The sequence below is a fragment of the Rattus norvegicus genome, chromosome 8 (genome assembly GCF_021556685.1).
Source record: "Rattus norvegicus strain SHRSP/BbbUtx chromosome 8, alternate assembly SHRSP_T2T, whole genome shotgun sequence".
Lineage (NCBI taxonomy): Eukaryota > Metazoa > Chordata > Mammalia > Rodentia > Muridae > Rattus > Rattus norvegicus.
The window spans coordinates 75,270,698-75,283,112 of NC_141541.1; the positions used below are offsets into that span (position 1 = coordinate 75,270,698).

At 43.9% G+C, this 12,415-nt stretch overlaps 1 pseudogene; it reads left to right on the plus strand.

Annotated features, from left to right (window-relative positions):
* The first annotated feature begins 8,200 nt into the window (after window positions 1-8,200).
* On the plus strand, window positions 8,201-9,306 carry Cox6a1-ps1 (cytochrome c oxidase subunit 6A1, pseudogene 1; annotated as a pseudogene).
* Window positions 9,307-12,415: the final 3,109 nt, after the last annotated feature.

The window sequence follows — 12,415 nt, forward strand, 5'->3', positions numbered from 1 at the left end:
AGCTGCTCTAAGAGGACCTTGGTCGGTCGGGTTCCTAGCAACCATGTGATGGCTCACAACCACCCATAACTACGGTCCCACGAGACCTGGTAGCCTCTTCTGACCCTTGTGGGCACTGCACACATGTGGGGTGGTACACAGACAGATACCACATGTGGTTCACATGTAGCCAAAACACCCATACATAAAAAAGTTTTTTTTTAAGGAAATAACTTTTGGTTCTACTATTTCAACTATTGGCTTTGTGTGTGTGTGTGTGTGTGTGTGTGTGTGTGTGTGTGTGTGTGTACGAGAGAGAGAGAGAGAGAGAGAGAGAGAGAGGACATATTTATATAGTAAATAACTAAGTTCAGAAGAGAAATGCAGGTTAGGAAATTTAAAGTCCCTAAATTTCCTTAGGGGAATTTTGTTAGTTAATGGAATTTAAAAAAAAAATAATTCTATCATATTTTCAGTTCCTCCTCTTCTTTCTACTACCACATATGTATAATATTGGGACTTTCTTATCCTACATTTGTATACCAATGGTGAACTAACTGTTCAGGCATTTTAATATATTGACTTTTTTTAGAAATCAGATTTTTCTTTCATTATGCATTATTAATCCTCAGATTTTATACACTGGTATATTAAAGACAAAATTCATAATGATAAGAGATGGATAGCACTGGTTCAGGCCACTGGCTCAAAGGTTTTATCGTGACTATATTTGTAGAGCGAGGGGGCAGCAGGCAAGAGATTCCTTGCGGACATCGTTTTTCAATTGGATGAGACTCTTCTAAAATGTCACATTACAATGATCCAAGGAAACCAGTCATCCCCGTGCTTTTTCCCATCTGCTGACACACTGTAGAGAGCATGGAGCCACACGTTCAACTTGAAAAGAAAACGCTGGCTAAAGCTTTCTGTACTGTAAACATCGCCGATGAAAACTGAACACGGACATCTCAGGAGTTTGCCCTGTGTGTATTTCATGACCTGAACAATCTCTTCCTGGTTTTAAAAAGCTACGCATCCCCTACTGATGACTGAACCATGGTATAATCATACTACTGACAGGGTGTCTGTGTTCTCTTGTTTCCGGATGGCTGGCTGGCTGGCTGGTTGTGCTCATGCTAGTAAGCAAGATTGCCGTGTTTCACACATTTGAGGATATTCCTATCTCCTGTAATAGTTATTCTTTGGATAGCAAGGCCTCCCCACCAAAAATAACTATGACGTTCATGAGAGACACTGTATCCTCTATGCAAAGTTTCAGCCTAAGTCAGGAATGTTTTGAAATGTGTGCATACATTGTGTATGTGTGTGCACGTGTTTATGTGTATGTTAGGGTCACTGCATGCCACAGTATGCATGTGGAGATCAGAGGACAACCTCAGGCATCAGTCCTTGTCGTCCATCTTGTTTGTGGCAGGGTCTCCTATTGTTCACCTCTGCATAATGCCAGACGAGCTGACACATGAGCTTCTAGGGATTCTCACGTCTCCACTTTGTCACAGGTGCACACTGGAATTACAGATGTGCATGATCGATGCCGTACCCCACTCCATGCCAAGTCTAGAGATCCAGACTCTAGCCTTCACACTCGCATGCCTTGTGTTTTATCCACTCAGCCATCTCCCCAGTCCAAGAATTTTGATGTGTTGGTCCATGACACTTGACTTTGAGAAATGTTTTCTAAAGAGAAACTAAATGTGGGGTAAGACCTGCAATTGGCAAAGTAGAAATTGGCTACCATGGGGATTTTTTTCTCCCCTTGGTTGTATTCTATAAGAACCTGGATGCTTACAGGAACCTGGATATTCTGGGCAAGGAGCCTCTGAGCCATGAGATGGCATCCTCTGTGTTGATGCTTCCAGACAGCTACTCTTGGGTGCTGGCCCTCTGCCATTGCTTGAACACAGCTGTCCCGGTGGGCTACAAAGATGTCCTTCATAGTCACTGTCCTCTTTGATGACTCAGCTGTGACCTAAGTTCTCTCTGTAATGGAATAATTTGTATACTTCTTTGTCTTCTCCCTTCAATCTTGGAACTCTTCAAGGAAAGAGACTTCACTGATTTCTTGTATCCCCAGGATACCCTGCTGGATACTTTATGCATAGTAGGAACCTGGATAAGCTATTGAATGAGTGAACAAAGAAACATCAGTCAGTCACACCAACCAGGATAGCTAACTTAAAACAAAAAGACTTTAGGGAGAACTGGGGCTTTTATTGGCTAAAACCCTCATCAGGATCTTTCTATTTATACTCCACTTTGTATTTGTTATTCGTTCTGTAATTACACTACTCACTGTTGTGTTTAAGAAATGGCTCTGATTATATATTCTTTTTCTAGTCTGTCAAGATCACACCGAAAGATAAGCCCTTAAAAATACCAATTCCTTTATCACCTGTGTGCCATCTAAAAACACTCCATTTGTTTAGTGATATTCTGCTGGTATAATTCTATAATTATCCTCATCAGAGAAGGACAAGCTGTACTCTTCCACCCACTGATATTTCCTGAGCAGTCACCAGGTTAATAATGTCTACTCAAACAAATATTCATTAAGCTCACATTATAAAGCCGGCTCAGCAAGGCCACCTGGAGGTCACAGAAAAATCTGTCCTGTGATACCTGGCCTCAGTTTGCTCTCAGCTAGTTGAGGGGTGAGCGAACAATGAAGTGTGAGCAGACATTTTGCTGGCACACCCTGGGTGAGCCAAGGGACCATTATGATTGATTGGTTGGTTAGTTTTTAATTTCTATGGAATGCTCCCATTCTTGTTGGCTGGGTGTCCATTTTTGGTTCTTTTTTTTTTTCGGAGCTGGGGACCGAACCCAGTGGGTGTCCGTTTTTATTATCTGAGCATCCAAGCTGATTGTTCAGTCTTCTATCTTGATTGTCCAAATATTAATGCTAAGCCACAATGAGATTTAAATAATGTCAAATTGCTGCAAATGTTAAGTAAAGTCAGATACTATTGCAAGAACTGACGAATGAAACTACTATATCTGTTTGCCTAATTAGTTCTGTAACAAAGCCAGTGTAGAGGGGATGGATGGATATCATGCATCCCTCAGTGCTGGGCTAGTGGTCATAACTGAGAGATGCTTGCTATGGAAGGGGCCCCTAGAATATTGGCAAGGGCCAAGGCTAATGACCAGCTAAAGGCAAAACTTTTCTTGGTGGCTAATGGCAGAGCCTTAGTCACCTACAACAGAGAAATCATCCAAGTTGCAACAATCTAGAATCTAGCTCTCAGAAAGGGGAGGTATGGCTTATCATGCCGAAAGCATGGGGCTCAGCTCTCTACTTCAAGAGAGATTTGAAGAAATCCATTCTAATTCCTATTAGGCTATTTCTCTCTCTCTCTCTCTCTCTCTCTCTCTCTCTCTCTCTCTCTCTCTCTCTCTCTCAACAAGGTTTCTAACAATAAAATGAATAAAATGTTAGGAAGTTTCCTTTCTTTTTTTTATTATAATTTATTTTATTTAACAATCTAGGAAGTTCGCGGCCATCAGCAGTTCCAGTGCAATTTCAGGTGCAATTGGGAATTCAGGAATTTCAGTGGAGCTGTTAGTATAGCGGACCTTGTAGGTAAAATACATGCACACTTTCGATAGCACATGTGAAGGGATCTCTCTAAAGTTGACCTCATTGGTTTCATTCTCCGCAAACTGACCCATTATGTTCTTATAAAATTCTATTTGATCCCAGAGGAAGTTACTAGTTTCCCCCGTGGGTTCCGGGGCACAGGAAGGAATTACTTCCGTCGCGTCACAGCCGCTTTCTGCAACGCGCGGGAGATTGGTACCTGGCGAGGCCGAGAAGCAGTAAGCTAGTAACTTGCGTCCGAAGGAAGTACGGAAGTTTCCTTTCTTAACTAAGTATTGCTACATTGTAGAATTTTGTGTCAAAGAAGCACAACTTGCAGGAGTCTGCTCTCCACTTCCACTACACGACGCAGGGATGGAGGAACTCGGGCTGTCATGCTTCCATGACAGGCACTTTTACCTGCTGAGCCATCCTGCTGGCCCCTTGTTAAAAAAAAAAAAAAAGATTTCAAGTGTTCGACCACTGAGCCTGTTCTACCCCATCCTGAGGTCATTCGAGCCAACTTTAAATGGACTTTAATCTAATAGCAAAGCAGAGCTGTGCACGCTAACAAGTATTGAGATTCTACAGTAGTGAATAAGGGAACATTTTAGGCCTTGAGTCAGATACAGATCTAGGGACAGGAGATGCTTAATCCAGCAGTTCGGATGGCATGCCTGGGCCCCGGCCCCTCCCTCTCGGTTTCATAATGCTTCTTCAAAGTAGTGCTTACTTCAAACAGGCCAGCCACATATCATATGGTTACAACATGTCTGCCTGAAACTTCTGGTCTCCCAGCTTCCATATTGAAACAGATAAGAAAATAAACAACCCTCTTCCCCCAAGAGTTCTGAAATTGATTTCAGGCATTGATTGCCCTTCTCCAAAACAATCAAGGGCCCAAGAGAAGAGCCTAAGTTGACTGGCTGAAGCTACAAGAACTGAGAGTAGGGTCAATCTTAACCCTACACACACAATTCTGTGAGACAGAAAGAAGGCCAGAGAGGGCTCAAGCGAACATTGGCATGTGTATTTAAGTTAGATATGCTGAGACATTTATGTCTAGTTCTGCCAAGCAGAGGGAGGGCAAGGCTGAACTCAGGAACATTCCTACTTGTCATTCTCTTAAGCAGAAGGACTGATGTTTAAACTGTGAAGAAAACAAACAAACAAACAAACAAACAAACAAAACATGGCTTCTGAGGAGAGGGTGGATGACACAAAGTCAGGATAAACCAAACCATTGAATGGCCAAGCCCTATTGTACTCTGCTTCAGCAGGCAACTAAGGTTAAGATCAGGTTAAATACTGCCAGGCTCCGACATGCCTTCCCTGAGACTTTGTCATTGGGTGGCCTGGTTTCTGTCTACGACAAGCACAACAGTCAGCCTTTATACGTCCGTGGCCTCATCTGTGAGAGGACATAGAGGGGAGGTGCATTATCCCTTTCCATCTGCTCAATGTTTTCCGATCTGAAACTAAGGTTCTTATAACAGGTAACCTGAGGGATGATGGACTGGTCCTCCAGACACTGATCTCCTAGGCCATTCAAACACCCCGATTGAATCAAGTCACCTCAGAGGTCTTCTGGGTCCACAGCAGGCCATAGCGCCAGGAAAGTGTTGGATCATTCCTAGTCCCTGCTTGTAAGTAATGTTGTTTACTCTGTGACTCGGTTATCAGAACACTTCTCTCTTCACAGAGTGTAGAGTTCCAGTGCTTTCTAAGAAGGCAATGGCCTATTAGCTTATTAAAGATCTACTGGACTGCTAAACAGGTAACTTTAGGGATGAAGACCTAGTCCTACAAACACCTGGTCTTGGGCCACTCAAACACCCTGACTGGGGTTAAAGAGAACTACTAAATCCTGGTGCTGGAGAGATGGCTCAGCCATTAAGAGCACTTGCTGCTCTTCCAAGGGACCCAGGTTCAGTTTTCAACCCAGTGCTGCGTGTCTCACAGCTGCCTAAAACTTCAGCTCCAAGGGGTCCTTCTCATCTGGCTATTGTGGGTAAATGATACACATGAGGCAGACACGAAGATATGGTCTGTCTGTCTGTCTCTCGCTTAAATTTTGCTTTGTATTTTGAGTCAAATTTAATCAAATTTCTGCCTCCAGTTTGACTCAGTATGGATTATGGTCTCCTGAAAAGAAAAAAGAAAAAGAAGGCTTTTCTCCCACTAATTAAATGACAGCAAGGACTTGTAATAAGAGAACATATTGGATTATTCCAGAATCTATGATAAAAGTCCTCTCTTCTTCTGAAATTCCTTGCCCTCCCTGTCTGGAGAGAGCTGAAAAGTTAATGTAGAAAATCAAGCCAAGTTCTTTTACAATTAGAAAAATGGCACAACTGAATAGACTGTAAAAGAAATAAAGGGGAATAGGTAATTCTCTGGCGCCATCAGGAACACTCAGAAGTAAAAACACTGCTAATGAAATCCCAATCACATCGTGATTTCCACCTATTATGTTCTGTAAGCCAAGTAGCTGTATGACCTAATTAGGCCTGTTTAGGGGATTATCACGTCTTATTCCACAGCGACTAGCTTAATATTCACTGAGGCTTTTATGAAACAGAGAGGTTTCCATATGTCTCCAGAGCAAAACATTTGTGTGTGCCATCTGCTACTCAAGAGCGGTTTTGGAGAAAAAGCATGCAAATTGCCTGGTTCTTTAATTACTTTGGGGGTAGGCTACACTATAGCTGTGAGTGCAGAGAGATCGCTGTTATTTCTTTAGTTGACAACCCCAAGAATTTTTGAAAACAACATGAGAAGTAAAAGAAGCCTAAAATTATGTCGTGTGTGTGTGGGTGTGTGTGTTCATGTATGGACCGTGTTTAATATGTGTATATGCATATTCATGTATGGGCTGTGTGTGTGTGTGCGAGTGCACACACGTGTATGAATGTGGAAACCAGAGGTAGATGTCAGGTGTTTCCCTCAGTTACCTTCCAGCTTATTTTTTTGAGACAGGGTCTCTCACATGGCTTAGAACAGGCAGTAAGTCCCAAGGATCTGATTTCTATTGTGCCTGGTGGTTTGCATGGGTCCTAGGCATCGAACTCTTATCCTCGTATTTGAGCAGCAAGCACTTCATCGACTGAGCCCCAGGTCCTGTGTCCTTTTAACTTTTTGAGGCAAAGATCACATGAGATGATGTGCAAGGCTTTTTCAAGCTGGAGTAAAGAAGATGCTCTCTGAGGCTTGGAGAGATAGATGCCTCAGAGGCTGAGGTGCCCGCCCTACAAGCATGAAGAAATGGATCTGAGTTTAGAACCCCAACACTCATGTCAAAGCTAGGCATAAAATCCAGGTGCGGGCAGCATGTGTTTATGATGTAGCATCGGGGACGAGGGCCTACTTGGGGTAGAGGCCTGGAGAACACTCTGGAGCTCACTGACCAGTCTGTTTAGACCAATCGGAGATTCCCGGTTCACTGAGAGGCCCTGGCTAAATAAATAAATAAATAAATAAATAAATAAATAAATAACAGTGGATAGCAATAGAGGAGGACATCCAATATCAACCTGGGGCTTCCACACACATGGATGACGAGCAAAATCCAAACACACACACACATACACACACATACACACACACACACACACACACACACACACACCTACACACATACTATCTGAGATACTGTCCTAGTTGGATTTCTATTGTTGTAGGAAAACACTAACTAAAAGCAGCTTGGGGAAGAAAGGGTTTATTTGGCTTACACTTCCACATCATGATCCATCATCAGAAGCCCAGGCAATAACTCAAGGAAGAAGCCTGGAGGCAGGACCAGAAGCAGAGACCCTGAAGGAACCTGCTTCCTGGCTTAATCAGCCTGCTTTCTTATACCACCCTGGACCACCTGTCCTCCCACAGCAATCATTAAGCAAGAGAATGCCCCACAGGCATCCCATAGGCAGTTGGGACATCATTCTTTCCTCCCATTCACTTCTTGGATTGTGGATAGCTGTTCAGTAATACTACTATTAGTTAGAAACTAGATACCATTAGAAAATGGATTTCTAGGACTAGGAATGTAGCTTACTGGTAGAGTACTTGCCTAACACATGTGAAGTCCTGGGTTCGATTCCTCATACTAAGAAAAGTTATATATTTACCTTCCATTTTTCTATCCCTTATTCTCTTCAGAGTGCTTAGGTGATGATTACTATGATAGTCAACAGGGTCTAGAATCACCTAGGGAATCAAACCTCTGAGCATGTCTGTACGGGAGTTATTAGACTGGATAAATTGTGGTGGGAGGATACATCCTTACTGTGGGTAACACTGGTTCATGAATTTGAGGGGGAAAGGGAAGAGGGAGTGAATAGCCCACTCATCTCTCTCTGCTTCCTCACTATAGATACAATGTGACCAGCTGCTCCCTGCTCCTGCTACCGCCTTCCTAAAGAGACAGACTGTCCCCTCAGTATGGGAACCAAAGCAAACCCTGCTTCAGGTTGCAATTGCCATGCATTTTGTCACTGCAACGTGAAAAACAATGAACCGTTAGACAAACTCTGAAACCCCAGTTCCTGAGCCCGCCTTCGGGTCTCAGTTCCTGCTGCCTTTGCTGTTTCCTGATGAGCATTTTCCCTAGTTGCAGTCGTCATGATACAGGAGGTGAGAAGTCAACAAGTAGAAGTGGCCAGGTGTGGTTGTTGACTGAGACTCCTGGGGGCCACCTGTCCTCAGGGGACCACTCATCTCTCAGCAGGTCTTCTGCTTCCGATATAATCACACCAGTTTATTGCAGTGTTTCTCAAAGTATGTTCCTAAGTGACTGAATGAATCAGCAGATGTTAGGCTGTGATAAGAGAAAGGGTTTCGTGATCAGAGCCTTTTGAGAAATGGTGCTGTAGATGATACTGTTCTGTCAGACCAGACTCTCAGAGCCTTTATTTACTACACTGAGGTTCCTGGAGACTGTCCACAGCAGGGCGTGGCACACTGCATCTTTTAGCTCACTTGGGGTCTGTGTTCTACAGAATATAGGTTGGGAAACTGGTTTCATCTAAACCCTTCATTTGAGATACCAAGATACCAGACTGGAAAGTCCTAATGTTAAAGATAAAAATCACGATATTTACAGGAAACTATTCAGAAGGTGGGCAGGCCAGACTGAAGACTCAAAACAACGCCCCCCCCCCCAACTCCTGGGTTCTGCTCAGTCCCAGGGTGGCACCATCTGCTGTCATCTCTACCTCGAGCACATCCACAGAGAGGTCAGCTGAGAGCCTGAGGTCCCCAGCTACTAAACTAATGAAAATCAACATGTAAGGAAGCATGTTTGGTAGTTCCAAGATGGCGTCGGAGATGTTGTATGCTTGTGTGCTTCTTGAGTCACTCCCCTGCTGGGTCAGGCCCTCCCACGGGTGGGGCAGCCCATGTCCAATGGTGCCCACGGTGAGGAGGGTTCAGCTTGTATGTGGAAGGCCCTCATTTACTTCGTGGTGCTGCCCGGGGTGGGAGCGAACATGCTCAAAGTTTTCCTGAAGTCGTGACACGAAGATTTGAACGAGAGATTCGCGTTCGTCGCCTACCCCCATCTCCGCATCAGGACCAAGCCCTTCCCCTGGGGAGATGGTAACCATTACCCTCTTCCACAGCCCTCATGTGAACCCACCTCCGACCCGCTATAAAGATGAGTAAAGAAAACCTGGACCTTCCCCCAGGCAACAAGGGACCACAGCACTAGTTTGGATCCTTACTCTTGTGTGTGGACCACGAAAGCCCATCGGATGCTAAGCTCATCTTTCCTTTCATCAGCTGGTGACCACTACTCTGCTCTTCCATCCCTTTGCTTGTAAGAAGAGATGGCTTATATAAATAACTTAAACTTACATTGTCCATGAAAATAAAAAGCATGTTTACCCAAAATTAAAAAAAAAAACAAAAACAAACAAAAAAAAAAACCCAACTCACCTCTCTTTTAGAGGCTGACATTCTCAATCTCCCTGAATCCTCCTCCACATTACATAACGGAGCAGCGTCTCCCACTTGACCACAGCGCTCATCTACGGGCTTGACTAGCCATCTGCTCTCCCTGAAGGTGGAGTTTCCACTTTCTGATCATGGTGTTCTAGGCAAGCCACCGCACCCACTTGACATTTACATGGGTGTTGGGAAGCTAAGTTCCAGTCCTCAGGATTAGGGGAAGCCATCTCCAAGCACCTAACCGAGACTCTTCAGTGAGCATTTGTATGTGGTTTTGGAAACAAGACTAATATCATGTAATTAGGGTATGCCTACTCTTTCTCTCCCTTCCTGTTACTCTGTCTTTTGGTTGAGTTATAAGTTATGTCAGAAGGTCCCATCATTCCCAGGCCAATTTCCTATACTGCCGTTTAAAATGTTGTAAAATGATCTACCTGATGAGATATTATGAGAGATGAATTATTTAAATCTCTCAAGCAGGTGAATTAGATTCACATTGTGTCTTAAATGATTAAGATGGAGCCTAGGATATATTAGGCACACAAAGATAAAAATGTTAGTATTAATTAGAAATCATAATCTTATGATTGGGTTTTATTAGCAGATTTAAATTATGGTTCTAATACCCAGCAAATACTAATAGTATACTACTATATACTACCTTGGTGGAGAACCATGAATTCTAATTAATGCCTAAAAACTCACACATTTAAACATTTCATTTCAGACATTTGCCCTATAATGTAGACTTTCTATATATCCTGGTACATAGGTTCATTTCTATATTTGATATCGAAGTACACAGATTCACAAAAGTAGTCTGTAGATAGACCCTAACTTCCAGCCACTACTGTTGCATTCTTTATACTTTCTTTTCTGACATTTAAACATTATACTTTTCTGTCTGTTGTGTGTGTGTGTGCGCGCACCTGTGCATACCTGCTGTGCATGTGGAGCTCAGAGGATAAGCCCCAGGGTCGTTCCACAGGTGCTCTCCACATTCTGCTTGAGACAGGGTTTCTCATTGGCCTAGAACTTTGCCAAGTAAGTTAGGACAGTGAGAATCTGCTTGCCTCTGCCTTCCACCATTTCATCTCTAGAATCGTAAGTGTGCACCACGGTACCCAGCCTCCTACGTGGGTTCTACAGATCAAATTTGGCCCTCACACCTGCAAGGCAAGTGCTTTGCCCACTGAGCCACGCCCTCAGCCTGTAGTTCTCTGTGTTCGCCCATTTATTAACACTCATCTTAAAAGTATTGGTTATGAGAACTTAGTCCTTCGCTCTTGTTTATTTATTTATTTATTCATTCATTTATGAGATAGGGCCTCACTTAGTCCAGGCTGACCTTAAACTTCCTATGTAGCTGAGGATAGCCTTGAGCTCCCGACTGCCCTGTCTCTACCTCCCAAGTGCTAGGATTACAGACAGTCCCAAGTCATGTGGTGCTGGGGATTGAAGGAGCTCATGGTTTTGTGCACATCAGCCAAGCGCCCATCAACTGAGCTGTGTTCTCAGCAGAGTCTGAGTTTTAGTGTAGAGCCATCTCTCGGGATCTGTGGGGAAATCGGTTCCTGGAACCCTTTTAGATTCCAAAAACTATAGATGCTCAAGTCTCTCATATAAAATGGCACAGGATTTTCATATCACTGTCTCTTGTATACATTCAGCCCTCTCTAGATTACTTATAAGTGTCCCTATAGTCTATTGTTCAGGAACAGCAGCAAGAAGGCAGTCTGTGCATGTTCAGTACGGGCACCACTTTGCCCCAAGTGTCTTTAAATGTGGCAGTTGGAGCTGCAGATGTGAAACCCACAGGCACAGCGAGACAACAAAGGGATCTAGTAATGACATTAAAGTGTGGGTAGGTGGCAGATTTATCACTTTATCACCGGGTCCTAACACCCTGCTTCTGTTCCAGCAGGAGAAACTCAGAGGATTATGTATTTCTAACTCACTGAGAACCACAGAAATATGTCATGGCTGTTTTCAGACAGCTCCAGGTCCACACTGATGCCCTGGGCTGCCCAAGCTCCTCTTCCCAGCTGAGTTCCTTAAGCCGCTTGGAGTTAAGCATCGAGCACTTCTGAAGAAGGCCTCTTCCAGGCAAATAAAGATGAAGGAGAGGAGGAATGGGGCCAGGTTTCCTGGACTGAACCCCACTTCACTTCAGCAAATCCCTAAGCCTTTCTGTGTGCTTTGTCAGCTGTGAAATGAGCAGACTAATTCAGCCCTGCTTCAGAGGGCGACGAGTGGCGGGTTTAATTAATGATGATTGGGATGGGCTTTGTAATGTAAAGTTGTTCATAAATGAAAAGGAGCATTAGTGTTATTTCACTCTGAGTCGGCTACATTTGGAGTGCATCCTGCTTAGGGCTGCCACAACTAAGCCCTCAAATCCTGCTCATACGGGTGCGTTTTCCAGATAGAAAGCAGGCTTGGTAATGGAGAGGCACAAGTATGAAACCAGTGCACGTCTCACATGTCTGGTTGGCAGGCAGCGCCAAGATCCACTGGGTCCAGCTAGTGGCAGGTGATAGCTGTTTTTCACAACCCAAAAGAACACTGTGCATCCATTTAGACTCCAGGCTACTCTGGAAAGCTCCCGGAAGTCTAAAGCATCAAACTGGTAGACAAAGTTATCTCCAGAGATCTCCTGGCAGCAGTCTTCTGGCTTATTGTTCCAGCTGACAGCTCATGTTGATAGTATTTTTGTCAGGGTCAATTGTGTACTGGACACATGCAACAAGGATCAGGGCCCTCTCGGATCTACTCCTGTGTCTTATGGGGATCTCCTTCAGTGGAACCCATAAGCACAGAGCTATCTGGTTTACCAGAAGTCATACTGGTCCATTTGAATGTGTTGGGAGCTGCTCATTCCTTTGAACA